Source organism: Symphalangus syndactylus, chromosome 4 (genome assembly GCF_028878055.3).
Source record: "Symphalangus syndactylus isolate Jambi chromosome 4, NHGRI_mSymSyn1-v2.1_pri, whole genome shotgun sequence".
In the NCBI taxonomy this organism is placed as follows: domain Eukaryota; kingdom Metazoa; phylum Chordata; class Mammalia; order Primates; family Hylobatidae; genus Symphalangus; species Symphalangus syndactylus.
This window is the reverse complement of record NC_072426.2, coordinates 147,641,129-147,655,428: the sequence shown is the minus strand read 5'-3', so window position 1 is coordinate 147,655,428 and position 14,300 is coordinate 147,641,129. Positions and strand designations below refer to the sequence as shown.

The 14,300-nt window shown below is 38.8% G+C and overlaps 1 protein-coding gene across 2 annotated transcripts in view; it reads right to left on the bottom strand.

Annotated features, from left to right (window-relative positions):
- Positions 1-3,808: 3,808 nt before the first annotated feature.
- The window catches only part of CEP44 (centrosomal protein 44), a 75,907-nt gene continuing 65,415 nt past the window's right edge, over positions 3,809-14,300 (bottom strand). For both annotated transcript variants that reach the window (XR_008657310.2, XM_063638426.1), the window contains one exon: positions 3,809-5,022. The gene's annotated coding sequence lies outside the window, so the exon portion shown is untranslated. The remainder of the gene's footprint in view (positions 5,023-14,300) is intronic.

Here is a 14,300-nt window from a genome sequence, read left to right as displayed (position 1 = left end):
TAGGTGTGTGACTTTATTGCTGGCTTCCCTATTCTGTTCCATTGGTGTATGTGTCTGTTTTTTTACCAGAACCATGCTGTTTTGGTTACTGCAGCTCTGTAGTATAGCTTAAAGTTGGGTAATGTGATACTTCCAGTTTTACTCTTTTTGCTTAGGATTGCCTTGGCTATTTGGGCTCTATTTTGGTTCCATTAAGAATTTAAGGGTTCTTTTTTCTAATTCTGTGAAAAATGATATTGGTAGGAATTGCATGGAATCTACAGATTGATGACCATACTTTGGGCAGTATGGTCATTTCAACAACATTGATTCTTGTATCCGTGAGCATGGAATGGAATGTTTTTCCATTTGTTTGTGTCATCTGTAATTTCATTTAGCAAAGTTTTGTGGTTCTCTTAGTAGAGATGTTCCACCTCCTTGGTTAGACACATTCCTACATATTTTTTTGTATATGGCTGGCTATTGTAAATGGAATTGCATTCTTGATTTGGCGCTCAGCTTGAATGTTATTGGTTTATAGAAATGCTACTAATTTTTGTACAGTTATTTTGTATCCTGAAATTTTACTGAAGTCATTTATCAGTTCCAGGAGCCTTTCGGTGAAGTCTTTAGGGTTTTCTAGGTATAGAATCATATCCATGAAGTCACATAGTTTGACTTATTTTCCTATTTGGATGTCCTTTGTTTCTTTCTCTTGCTTTATTTTTCTGGCTAGGACTTCCAGTACTATGCTGAATAGGAATGGTGACAGTGAACATCCTTGTCTTGTTCCAGTTTGAAGGGAATGCTTCCAGTTTTTGCCTGTTCAGTATGATGTTGGCTATGGATTTGTCATAGATTGCCCTTATTATTTTGAGGTATATTCCTTCGATGACTAGTTTATTGAGGGTTTTCTTCATGAAGGGATGCTGGATTTTATTGAAAGCTTTTTCCATGTTCATAATATTTTTAATATATCATTATTTTGAAAGAAAAATAGAACACACTGTTTATCTACTATATTAACCTCTGTTAACAATCCTAGGGTGAGCTGAATCACTGGCTCTCATACCACTGCCACCTTCTGAAAACTCATCAATTTAAAGCATAAACAGTGACACCATATTGATTCAGCCCACATCACTGACAGCAATTACCTCACTTGTTCAGAGAAGCAAGATGACTCAGAGAAGCCAACTGAAACCAAAAACCAAAGGAAGTAGTTGTCAGAGCAAAACCATAAGTAGCTTAGTAGGTTTAATATTCTTTAAAGCTGTTTATATATGTGCAATAAGTAAACAGATCCCCATTTAAATCAAAGTCTTCCCTTGACTACATGACATCAATTTCTCCATCCTAGTCTAATAGCTTTTTCTGAAAAATAATAACATTATACTGTGCTTCTTTTTCCTATTAATTATTTTGTATATTTTGAAGACAGGCAATCTTAGAATTGTGTAACTCACATACACCTACACACATACATATTTCTTTTAAGGATCATGTCTACGTTATTTCAAAAGTGAGTCTTCATAACATAGCTGTCTTAGTCTGTTTTCTGTTGCTTATAATAGAACACCTGAAACTGGGTAATTTATAAAGAAAAGAAATTTCTTACAATTCAAGTGGCTTGGAAGTCCAAGGGCATGGCTCAGTGTCTAGTGAGAGCCTTCCTGGTGAGGACTGTGCAGAGACCTGAGGCAGTGCAGACCATCACATGGTGAGGGGGCTGAGCATGCTAATGTGCTAGCTAAGGCCTCTCTTCCTCTTAGAAAGCCACCAGTTCCACTCCCATGATTGCCCATTAATCCATTAACCCATCAATTTATTAACTCATGAGTAGATTAATCCACTCAGGGGGCAGAGCACTCATGAACCACTCACTTCTTAAACGTTCCACCTCTCAATACTGCCACATAGGAAATTTGGTTTCCCACTCATGAAATTGAGGGGGGCACATTCAAAACACAGCAGTAACGAAGGCCTGAATGGCTTGCCGATGCTGAACCATTTCCTGCATGGGAGCAGGAAAGAAAATTTACTCACAGAAGCAGTGAAAACCCTGGAATGTTGTGAAATTCTCTAGGACTAACCTGAAAAGCCCTCATATCTGTGGGTTTTTTTGTTTTGTTTTGTTTTGTTTGGCCAGTGACAGCTTGTCTCTCCTTGTCCTTCATGCCTAAATATAGTGGACCAACCTGAGGGAGTAGGATCATAACCAATTTGGAGAGCAAAAGGAAGGAATTTTGTCTAGGATCACTATTGCCCTGTGGAAATGAAGGGGAATTATTAGTTTCTGATATTTTTAAAATAGCTAATAAAATAGGAGTGTCTGTACAAAGATTTATGGTAAATAATGTACTCTCAGACATATTACTTAACTCTCACCACAACCTAAATATGACCAAGAAAAAATATTTATTTACCAGTAAAATAAAAAACATAGTGAGGTTTTTGGTTTGGTTTGATTTTCTAGGAATTTCAGAGTAATTTTAAAAACAGAGTTGTCATTCTCTCAGGTAACACGAGATGATTTTATGTACTGGAAAGTTTCCTCTGAAAGTGTCACAGAATATTTAAACGACACCGAAGTTGTATAACATTTTACTGAGATGTCATCACAGTTAAAACTTGCCTGTGTGAGTAAGGCTTACCATACTTTAGCAGGCTTTGTGTGAATGTGAACTCCTCTCACACCTCCAATTCCAATTACAGAGACTATCTGAAAAGGAATCAGGGACCTGGAGCATAACCCAGTATGGAGGTCACAACTGGGGAGGGGAGGAAATGGCCAAAATGAAACACGATGTCATTGAATGCAGGAAGAATTTTTTTTTTTTTTTGCAACCGGGTCTTGCTCTCTTGCCCAGGCTGGAGTGCAGTGGTGTGACCATAGCTCACTGCAGCTTTGAATGTGTGGGCTCAAGCAATCCTTTCACCTCAGCCTCACAAGTAGCTGGAACTACAGGCACATGTCACCATGCACACCTAATTAAAAAAAAATTGTAGAGATAGGATCTCACTATGTTGCCCAGGATGGTCTTGAACTCCTGGCCGCAAGTTTAAATTAAATGTTAAGAATGGCACTGGGGGGTCAAGGCAGGCAAATCATGAGGTCAGGAGATTGAGACCATCCTGGCTAACATGGTGAAACCTCATTTCTACTAAACATACAAAAAATTAGCTGGGCGTGGTGGCAGGCGCCTGTAGTCCCAGCTACTCGGGAGGCTGAGGCAGGAGAATGGTGTGAACCCAGGAGGTGGAGCTTGCAGTGAGCTGAGATTGCGCCACTGCACTCCAGGCTGGGTGACAGAGCAAGACTCCGTCTCAAAAAAAAAAAAAAAAAAAAAAGAACGGCAATATTTGACTTTGTAGTTGGAGTCTCAAAGACCAGAACTGTGAATTTTAAAAACAGAACTTTAAAAATAGCTGTGAAAGAATGGAACAAAAATAGTTCTATAAGGCAGCGCCACTTACAGAATATTGTGTCATTGTGATCTCCAGTAGAGTAATTTTATTTTTCTTTCCTGAAGACCATGCAGGTGAGAGTAATAATCCACAGGGATGTATTTGATTTAGAAAAAGGCAAGACTGTTAGTACAAAACAAAGATTGGAGATATTATTGGTTCACACCTAAGGATTTCAATTAAAGAATTTCATTAGATGTGCAGGAGAGAAAAAGTAGTATCTTTTTCATAACAATTGTGAAGTTGACAATTGGTGAATGACACCTATAACAAAAGACAGATTAATGAGAAAGGCATAACAAAATTTTTTAACCAAAATTTTATGTGACACGAGAAACTTCAGAAATGACGACCCGAAGACTTAGGAAAAGCTGCATATTTTTATGCCTAGGTTTGCTAAAGAATGGACAGTCACATAGAAGTCTGATTGTCCAGCCTGGCCAACGTGGTCAAACCTCGTCTCTACTAAAAATACAAAAATTAGCTGAGCGTGGTGGCAGGCACCTGTAATCCCAGCTACTCGGGAGGCTGAGGCAGGGGAATTGCTTGCACCTGGGAGGCAGAGGTTGAGGTGAGCCGAGGTCATACCACTGCACACTCCAGCCTGGGCAACAGAGTGAGACTCCGTCTCAAAAAAAAAAAAAAAAAAAAAAAAAAAAAGAAGCAGCCTGATTGATCAAAAAGGATATGATCAATAAACTGGCGGGAACTTAGCAAGGCCTGTTTGTTCAGATTCTGCTCTGGCTGTATGTATCTTCTTTCCTTTTCTCTGGATATAAGGTGTCCCAAAAAGTCTTCATTCTCCACATGAAGGGAGAGAGAATGATTTTTATGGCCTGGGGAGAGAAGGTTGGAGAAAGTCAAGAGAGTGAGCTTTCTGCTAATGCCAAGGTGCCATATTTTGGGGTATCATGTTCTAAGCCCTGATATATATTAAAAATAATTGCCTGCTTATGGAACCAAGTTTGAAACAATATGAACTATTTTCTGATGTCCTTATAAATTGGTGTAACATGCCATATGGGAGTTCATCTAACCCTTGGTGATTTACATAAGCCTGGAATTAACCTCATATTTCCATTTGCTACAGAAGTCTGGAGCCATTCCACAGTCGTCGGCTAATTTCTGGACAGCTTACTATCTCCTAACTTCCTCTGCTTCTTCGGCTCTTGTTTCTCATTTATATTGGGGTCAACATGAGGTGCTACCAGATATAAAACAGCTCCTTTATTGTGTTTGCCAAAAATTGGAACAAAGCATTTATAAGCACAATAGACTTTCCTGATGACTGGAGCGATGGGGGTCAAAAGCTCATCAGTTATTATATTGTCCTGTCCCCCAAGTCCATTTTTATCACTCACCACCAGAAGTTTCTCTCCTGGCTCTTTCTCTGCAGCACCTGCTTTTTGATTTTGCTGGCCTGTCTCTTCTCTGCTCCCACCTTTTATTCCACTCCCCTACCCAGTCCTTCCCAGTAGCAAAACAACACATTCCTCCTTTTACCTCATGCGTAGTGGTTCCCCTTTCCTCTGAAGTCACCAGCTGACACACTCCCAGAATTTATGAACATGGATTCTAAACAGAAACAGTTTACAGAGAGGAATTCTGGACAGAATATTAGAATAATATGTTCTTAACAGCATTACATTATGCCTGGTTTTGAGTGAGACAAATTTAGCATGATCATGGTTGGTGAAAATCACTGGGATGAAAAAAATGACTTCTCAAAATTGTATCTCATTGTCCTCAGCAAGCAAGCGAGGCATCTTTCTCTCTACTTTACAGATGAGAGTTCTAAGGAAATAAAATGTCAGAAAATTTCCCTAAGATGACTCCAGGAATAAGGGATGGAGCCTGTAAAAACACTCTTTGGGAGGCCGAGGCAGGTGGATCATGTGAGGTCAGGAGTCTGAGACCAGCCTGGCCAAACTGGTGAAACCCCATCTCTACTAAAAATACAAAAATTACCTGGGTGTGGTGGTGGGTACCTGTAGTCCCAGCTACTCAGGAGGCTGAGGCAGGAGAATCACTTGAATCAGGAGGTGGAGGTTGCAGTGAGTCAAGATCATGCCGTTGCACCACTACAGCATGGGTGACAGAGCAAGACTCTGTCTCAAAAAAAAAAAAAAACCACACACACACACACACAGTCACACACGTTTTACAAGGCCTTCTATGCTAACAAAAATCAACACAACACAATTCTCTGAACATCTATAATACACACAGTTGAAACTTGACTATATTCTGTTTTGGATTATTTTTCGTGAGTCTTTTCTTCTTAATAAGACAATAAGTTCTTTCAGGACCAACACTAATCAAGGAACATCTTCTTTCCTATTCTCAAGATTAATAACCAGTCACCATATTCAACAAACAATTTGGGGTTTAATTTCATAATTTTCTTATGCTAACTTTATAATTCTGTGAATAATATGATCAAACTACCTAATATAGCTCTTAGAATAAAGGCACCTTTATTGATATTGTTAAAAAATAAAATTACAATAAGTTTGGTTTTAAGATGTAATTAGCTGTTATTAGTGATTCTAGAACTGGGCAATATCTCATTCTGTAAAACAGAATGCGTGGTCTGGTTTATAGGTTGGCTTTATAGGCAGAAAAGGGCTGAAGAAAGCAGAAACAAGGAACAAAAGCAGATTGGTCATTTCAAAGTAACTTTACTTATAGGGTTAACACAGAAGGGGCTTCCTTATCATGCTGGCTCAGGTAAAGTGAGCCCCTTCTGCTTAGTTGCTGTGAATCTTCTGATTTCTGGAAAACTTGCCTGTTTCAAAGTTTAGTGTAATTGTGCATGACACCTAGCATGAGTGACTTCATTGCCTGCTGGAGCCCAGTGTAGGAGCTCAGTCCAAACAATGAAATTGCCTCCCATATGCTTTGCTTAATAATCTCTTTAAACTCTCAGGAACCAGGATTAAAACGAGATGAATAAACATTTCAGCAAATTATTTGGGTGCATCATCACTCAGAATTAAGCTTTAGCAAAATGCTGTGAAATGTAGTTTTACAGACTTAAATCCAGAAAACTCCATTTACCCCTTATGTTGTTTTAGGTTTCCCCAGGAGCTCTTTTTCCCAAAGCTGTTTACTTTGATTCTTCTTTCTGGAGGCTAGAGGCCTCTCCTTCTACCTATCTAAGAGTTTAGTCAAGTAAAGCCACTTAGTTAAAAAGGAAGAAGAAAAAAAAATACAGGTTTAAGATAACAGCTATAAACCCCTAATGGTGGTACCTGTCTCTTTTCTTTCTGTCTGGGAAAAAGGAAAGGAAGGAGACATAGTGTTTAGAGGATGCTGAGACTATTATCTTACCGCTAGTGAGTTATTCTTTGGCTTTTATTGTGACTTTTTTGCACCCTGCTCCCCGCCTCCCCGGCACTGTAGCTTTAAAGCTTCTTTTTTTCAGAATTTAGATATTGTAGTGCACTTACATCTTCCTCCGCTATACTGCAAGCTTCTAGCACTATTAATTGGTCGTTCAAATATATTTGTGGAATAACGGATGAATAAGTACCAATTCTGTTACAATGAAATTACTGAAGGAGGTATCTTGGTTTTCCTCTATAATTTGTATTCTAATATTCAGTCAAAGTAGTTTGTTAAATAAATTAGAAAGAATTGATCTTCAACCATGGTAATTAACATCTAGCTCTAGATGAAGGATTTACGTCTGGCAATCTTACATCCGTGTTTCATTAAGTTTTATCAACTTATCACCAAATAATGTGAACCCTCGTTTTTTGTACAGGTTGAATATCCCTTATCTGAAGCACTTGCAGCCAGAAGTATTTCGGATTTCAGATTTTTTTGGATTTTGGAATACTTTCATATACATAATGAGATTTCTTGGGGAGGAGACACAATTCTAAACATAAAATTCATTTATGTTTCATATACACCATATACACATATACTGAAGGTAATTTTATACAATATTTTAAATAATTTTGTTGGCACTCAAAAAGTTTCGATTTTGAAACATTTCAGATTTCAGATCTTTGGATTAGGGATTCTCAACCTGTAACAACTTTTCTCTGATATTCTGGCACATGCTCCCACAGCCACAAAAGCCAGCTGTGTTGGTTTGATTAGAGTAACTTATTTTAACAATTGTTTCCTTGACATGTAGCCCAGAGAAGTAAAGTGAGCTGCCTAGCTCATTACGCAATAATTACAAAAATAATGCTTAGCTTTTCTTGAAAGAGTATCCAGGTGCCAGCCTGAGTGTGTGGCATACAGGTGATGATTAATAAATATGTGAATGAATAAATAAAAGCCACAATTGGCTGTAGGTGTTAAACACTTTTTCATCAATTTTAGCCACCAGCATCACCAGCCTGAAATAGCATTAAGAATCCATCCAAGTCAATCAGAAGCAACCAAAAATCTTTAGCTCTGCAGGACAGAAATAAGTACTTCTTTAAGTAACTTCCTTCCTAAAACACACATGCACACACACACACAAACAATATCTGGTTCTTTTTCTGGTCACTTTCACTTAATTTCAATTAAAAATTTATAATTTTTAATTGCAGCCAGGTTTCTTAATTTTAACTCCAGGTTTCTTATCAGGGAACACTTGCCAATAAGTCTCTCTCATGGAGTGATTGCGGTTATTAAGTTTCCTCAGAGGGGACCTGAACATTCTCCAGCATTCTTCAGGGCAACTAACAATACCCTGGACATTCAGATGCCCCATGCAAGATCACAATGAGGTTTCTTATCCTCCACCTAGTTTTCTGGGCTAAATTAAAAGGGATGCAGTATGGTTGATGAAAATAGAAAAGCTGTCAATTAGAATTTTCACACACACACCTCACAGCACATGGCAAAACACGCTCTCCAAGCATCGTTGCCTTTCTCTAAGGGTGCAGCCAGCACTCTCCAGGGTGCTTAGGGAGAGCACACCTCTCAGAAGACTACCAAGAAGGAAAAAATCGTAGTAGGAGCCTGATGTTGATTTAGTTATCACTGAATTTGAATACCTCTTTTCAATGCTGGAAAAGATAATCGTGATACAAGGATAAATTCTCCTCAGGGCTTCTCCTGGTAGAAGGCAAAGTGCTACTCTTCCCTTCCTGCAGTCTGCCTAATCCCTACATCTATATTTTAAGGTACAGAAAGACTGATTATTCTCCTGCCTTGGAATATTCCTAATAGATACACAATCATAATAGGCAAAACTAGGGGCAAACATTCGGAAATGCTCAGAGAAGGCAATTTATGTTAGGTAATTAACAACTCTGGCCATTGGCAGAGGCTAAAAAGTTCAAGTGCAGAGACCTGTTGTAGGATGATGTCCTGTCTGCCTTTGACACAGAAAGGATTATACAGAGCCTGCAGGGGAAAAAAAGTGTTGTATTTATATGGCCTCAGTTGCCCATTACAGCAGATTGAGACATATGGGCAGCACATCAGCACCTCGAACAACTGGTCTCCAAATGTATCCTTTTCACAGATACTATGGCTCAAAAAGCTTAAGCTTTACACACTTCTTTAAGAATAGATCTATTATTATCTTGAAGTGGAACATCAGAGAGACATCAATTTTATGTATCTCACTTACCTGGAGTTCAAAGTGTTGCAATAGTTCTCTTTCTCTACTGTAAGAAATTGCTGCAGGTCCACCCTAAGGTTTCCTTACATGAAGTAAATTTAACAGCTAGGGGTTTAGATTTAGCTCATGAACTAGATGTTCATGTTAACCATTGTATCGAGTTGGAATTACTTGCTGCTGGAAAATAAACTGCTCTAACAGTTCAGAGCTAACAATGAGATTGTCAAAAATCTGTCCCATCAATGACCATGAAAATCACATTAAGAAGTCACTCGCTTCTGGTTTTGCAGACGTGGTTTTCTGCATATCACCAAATAAATCTATGGACGTCATCAACGAATATTTAATACTCTGATGAAATTAAGAGATCATTTAAAAATTATTGACTGATTTTGTTTTGCTAGATTTTAATCAAAAAGTGTTCTAACCTGTTTAGTTGGTAATTAAAATAATCTATTTTGGCTTAACTCTCTAATTTCATTTCTCTAAAACAAGGCACATGATTTTCTCTGTAAATGTACAATTACCAGTTGAAACTGCATTAAGCTTTTAAGCTAATGAATTTAATTTGGTGCTTTGGTATAGTTATTTACCAAGTAGTTTAACATCAAGCTATGGAGACATGAAGACAGCTATAACAAGTCCATAGTAATAGCAAAGCTACCCCAAACTGATCTGAAAATACCAGTTTCTGTTTTTTCAAAACTAATGTATTTTCACACCTGGAGTAAAATTGCCTGTTTTATGTCCATCTTATTGAATTAAATATGAGCAAGGGGAGAGGGCTGCATTTTAATGAAACAGGCCATCAAACAGAGCCCAAACCCTGAGGTTCCTTCATCTCTTCACCACACAGTGTTCCTTCATCACAAATGGCAATCAGATTTTTAAAAAATCAGGAGAGGGAATTGAAAGAACTGCACCTAAGGCAACACGATTTTTGAACAACAGAGAGAAATCACCTGGGAAACTTTAGATCCTTGTTGTCGGAATCTGGGGGTCACAAAGGAAGTTGTATAAAAGAGGCCGATCAGGACACATGGATAAAGTAGAATAGAAAGAACATATGGGAAGTGTGTGAGAGGAATCAGTCTGTCTCAATTAATTACTGTCATTTTATGTACGCAGATGGACAAAAGAACAATAGGAGACTGGTTGCTCTGATATGCAAAAAGGCCCCTACACAGTTGTAACAGTTGCCAAGCTTCTTGATTACCATTATGGTGTTGAGCTGAAATATTTCACTTCAAAAATATTTTCCTACTCTCAAATCTTTTGTGTAAAGAGGTGGCAAAAAAAGAAGAGAAAAACAGAAAACAGCAAGCTAGGCCACTAGGGGAACAATGTTGAATGAGATCTAGTCTATATGTGAGGAATTCACAGTCTTAGGAGGAAAATATTACATAGAAAGATAAATTAAGATATGACATGGTAAATGCTATTACAGAGATGTGAAGAAAATACCAATGGAGGACGGACGGAGCAAGAATGGATCTTGAGGGAGGTTGGAATTCTCATAGCATTTGAAATGGATAGTGAAGTAATAATAGCAATTTGCCAGGAAAAAAAAATTCGGTGTGGTATTCCAGCCCAGAAGGTCGGTCCTAATGTCTGGCATTTGCAAGATGAGATAGTCAATAAGAAAATAACATAAAGTGCAAGAGAAATACAAATACAGGAGAGGCAGCAAAGTCTGGTAGCAGCCTGAATAAACAGGTTCGTCTACTAGCCAGCTGGGGCAGTGGTTCTCCAACTTTAGTGTGAATCAGAATCACCTGGACTAAAGTGTTTGGGCTTCAGTAGCTCTGAGATGGGATCAAAGGTTTTGTTATGCTAACAAGTTCTCAGGAAATGTTGATTCTCCTGATTCAGGGACCACCCTGTGAGATCCTGAAAATGGGTGCTGGAGCTTCATCTTGGAAACAACAGAGAAATGATAGAGAACTTCATGGGAGAGATATCCATATCATTGGCTTTGGTTTACAGTGTGAGATATGACTACAGTATGGGACACTAGTAACAGGAAAATCGATTAGGGACTATTGTATTTTCTAATTGAGAGAAAAATGAGGGCTTCCTATCACAATCACTGGTGGGAAGAAGAAGAATAGCTAAGAACTATTTCTCAGGTAGAAGCTATGGGATTTGGCATCCTCCTGTATTTGAGAGTTGAGAAAAAGAAAGAAGTGAGAAATGACACAGTACCATACAAAGGGCATTAACTGATGTGTAGAGTATAACACATTGGAGCAGTTCTCAAGAAGGAGGAGTTGTACAACTTCCAGTTCTAGCAATATTTCCTTATATAGAGCTTTAAAAACATTTGTGTACAATGCTGAACTCTTTTAAAAAAAAACAAATCTTCTTGACATACAGGTGTGGCATAGTGTCAAATGTTAACCAGAGGTTAAACAGGATGCATAATTAAAACATGTTAGATTTGGGCTGCAAGAGATCATTGTCTTCCTAATTAAAAGAGTTTCCTTCAATGGTGAGAAAATAAACTGTAATCAGTTGGAGATTGCATGGGAGTTAAGAAAGTAGACACATCAAGTGTGACTGACCTCTTAAGAAATGTGATAAGGAATAGGAAGAACACAAGAACTTGATATAATGGTTGGATCAAAAGAAATTGGTGGTTTCTGTTTGAGGATAAGTGGAACTTTTATCATGTTTCAAGGCAAATGCCCGTGTAAAAGAAATATTCAAATATTTTTTCAAAATTCTTAAAATTAGATATCACCGATCAAGCAAGATCATAAGTAGGCATGAGGATAAAAAATATGTCAGCTGGCTCTCTAGATTCCTCCCCTCTGGGCAGGGCATGTCTGAAAGAAAGGCAGCATCCCCAGTCAGGGGCCGATAGATAAAATTCCCATCTCCCTGGGACAGAGCACCTGGGAGAAGGCGCAGCTGTGTGCATAGCTTCGGCAGACTTAAATGTTCCTGCCTGCCAGCTCTGAAGAGAGCAGTGGATCTCCCAGCACAGTGCCTGAGCTCAGCTAAGGGACAGACTGCCTTTTCAAGTGGGTCCCTGACCCTCGTGCCTCCTCACTGGGAGACACCTCCTCCCAGCAGAGGTCAACAGATACCTCATACCGGAGAGCTCCAACTGGCATCTGGCAGGTGCCCCTCTGGGATGAAACCTCCAGAGAAAGGAGCAGCCAGCAATCTTTGCATTCTGCAGCCTCCACTGGTGATACCCAGGCAAACAGGGTCTGTAGTGGACCTTCAGCAAACTCCAGCAGACCTGCAGAAGAGGGGCCTGACTATAGAAGGAAAACTAAGAAACAGCAAGCAATAACATCAACATCAACATAAAGGATGCCCATGCAAAAACTGCATCCAAAGGTCATCAGCATCAAAGATCAAAAGTAGGTAAATCCAAGAAGATGAGGAAAAACCAGCACAAAAATGCTGAAAATTCAAAAAAACAGAAAGCCTCTTCTCCTCCAGAGGATCACAACTCCTCACCAGCAAGGGAACAAAACTGGATGGAGAATGAGTTTGACAAATTGACAGAAGTAGGCTTCAGAAGGTGGGTAATAACAAACTCCTCTGAGCTAAAGGAACATGTTCTAACCTAATGCAAGGAAGCTAAGAACCTTGATAAAAGATTATAGGAACTGCTAACTGGAACACTTAGTTTAGAGAAGAACATAAATGACCTGATGGAGCTGAAAAACACAGCACGTGAACTTCATGAAGCATACACAAGTATCAATAGCCGAATCAATCAAGTGGAAGAAAGGATATCAGGAATTGAAGATCAACTTAATAAAATAAAGCATGAAGACAAGATTAGAGAAAAAAAGAATGAAAGGAACGAACAAAGCCTCCAGGAAATATTGGACTATATGAAAAGACCAAACCTATGATTGATTGGGGTCCGTGAAGGTGACAGGGATAATGGAACCAAGATGGAAAACACACTTCAGGATATTATCCAGGAACTTCCCCAACCTAGCAAGACAGGCCAACATTCAAATTCAGGAATACAGAGAACACAACTAAGATACTCCTCAAGAAGAGGAACCCCAAGACACATAATCATCAGATTCACCAAGGTTGAAATGAAGGAACAAATGTTAAGGGCAGCCATAGAGAAAGGTCAGGTTACCCACAAAGGGAAGCCCATTAGACTAATAGCAGATCTCTCTGGAGAAACCCTACAAGCCAGAAGAGAGTGGGGGCCAATATCCAACATTCTTAAAGAAAAGAATTTTCAACCCAGAATTTCATATTCAGCCAAACTAAACTTCATAAGTGAAGGAGAAATAAAGCCCTTTACAGACAAGCAAATGCTGAGGGATTTTTGTCACCACCAGGCCTGCCTTATAAGAGCTCCTGAAGGAAGCACTAAATATGGAAAGGAAAAACTGGTACCAGCCACTCCAAAACACATACCAAAATATAAAGACAAACAACACTATGTAGAAACCGCATCAACTAATGTGCAAAATAACCAGCTAGCATCATAATGACAGGATCAAATTCACACATAACAATATGAACCTTAAATGTAAAAGGGCTAAATGCCCCAATTAAAAGACACAGACTGGCAAATTGGATAAAGAGTCAACACTCATTGGTGTGCTGTATTCAGGAGACCCATGTCACGTGCTCACATAGGCTCAAAAGAAAGGGATGGAGGAATATTTACCAAGCAAATGGAAAGCAAAAAAAAGGAGGGGTTGCAATCCTAGTCTCTGATAAAACAGACTTCAAACCAACAAAGATCAAAAAAGACAAAGAAGGGCATTACATAATGGTAAAGGGATCGATGCAACAAGAAAAGCTAACTATCATAAGTATGCATGCACCCAATACAGGAGCACCCAGGTTTATAAAGCAAGTTCTTAGAGACCTACAAAGAGACTTAGACTCCCACACAATAATAGTGGGAGACTTTAATGCCCCACTGTCATTATGAGACAGATCAACGAGATAGAAAATTAACAAAGATATTCAGGACTTGAACTCAGCTCTGGACCAAGTGGACCTTATAGACATCTATAGAACTCTCCACCCCAAATCAACAGAATATACATTCTTCTCAGCACCACATCGCACTTATTCTAAAATTGGCCACATAGTTGGAAGTAAAACACTCCTCAGCAAATGTAAAAGAACAGAAATTATAACCGTCTCTCAGACCACAGTGCAATCAAATTAGAACTCAGGATTAAGAAACTCACTCAAAACCAGACAACTACATGGAAACTGAACAACCTGCTCCTGAATGACTAGTGGATAAATAACAAAATTAAGGCAG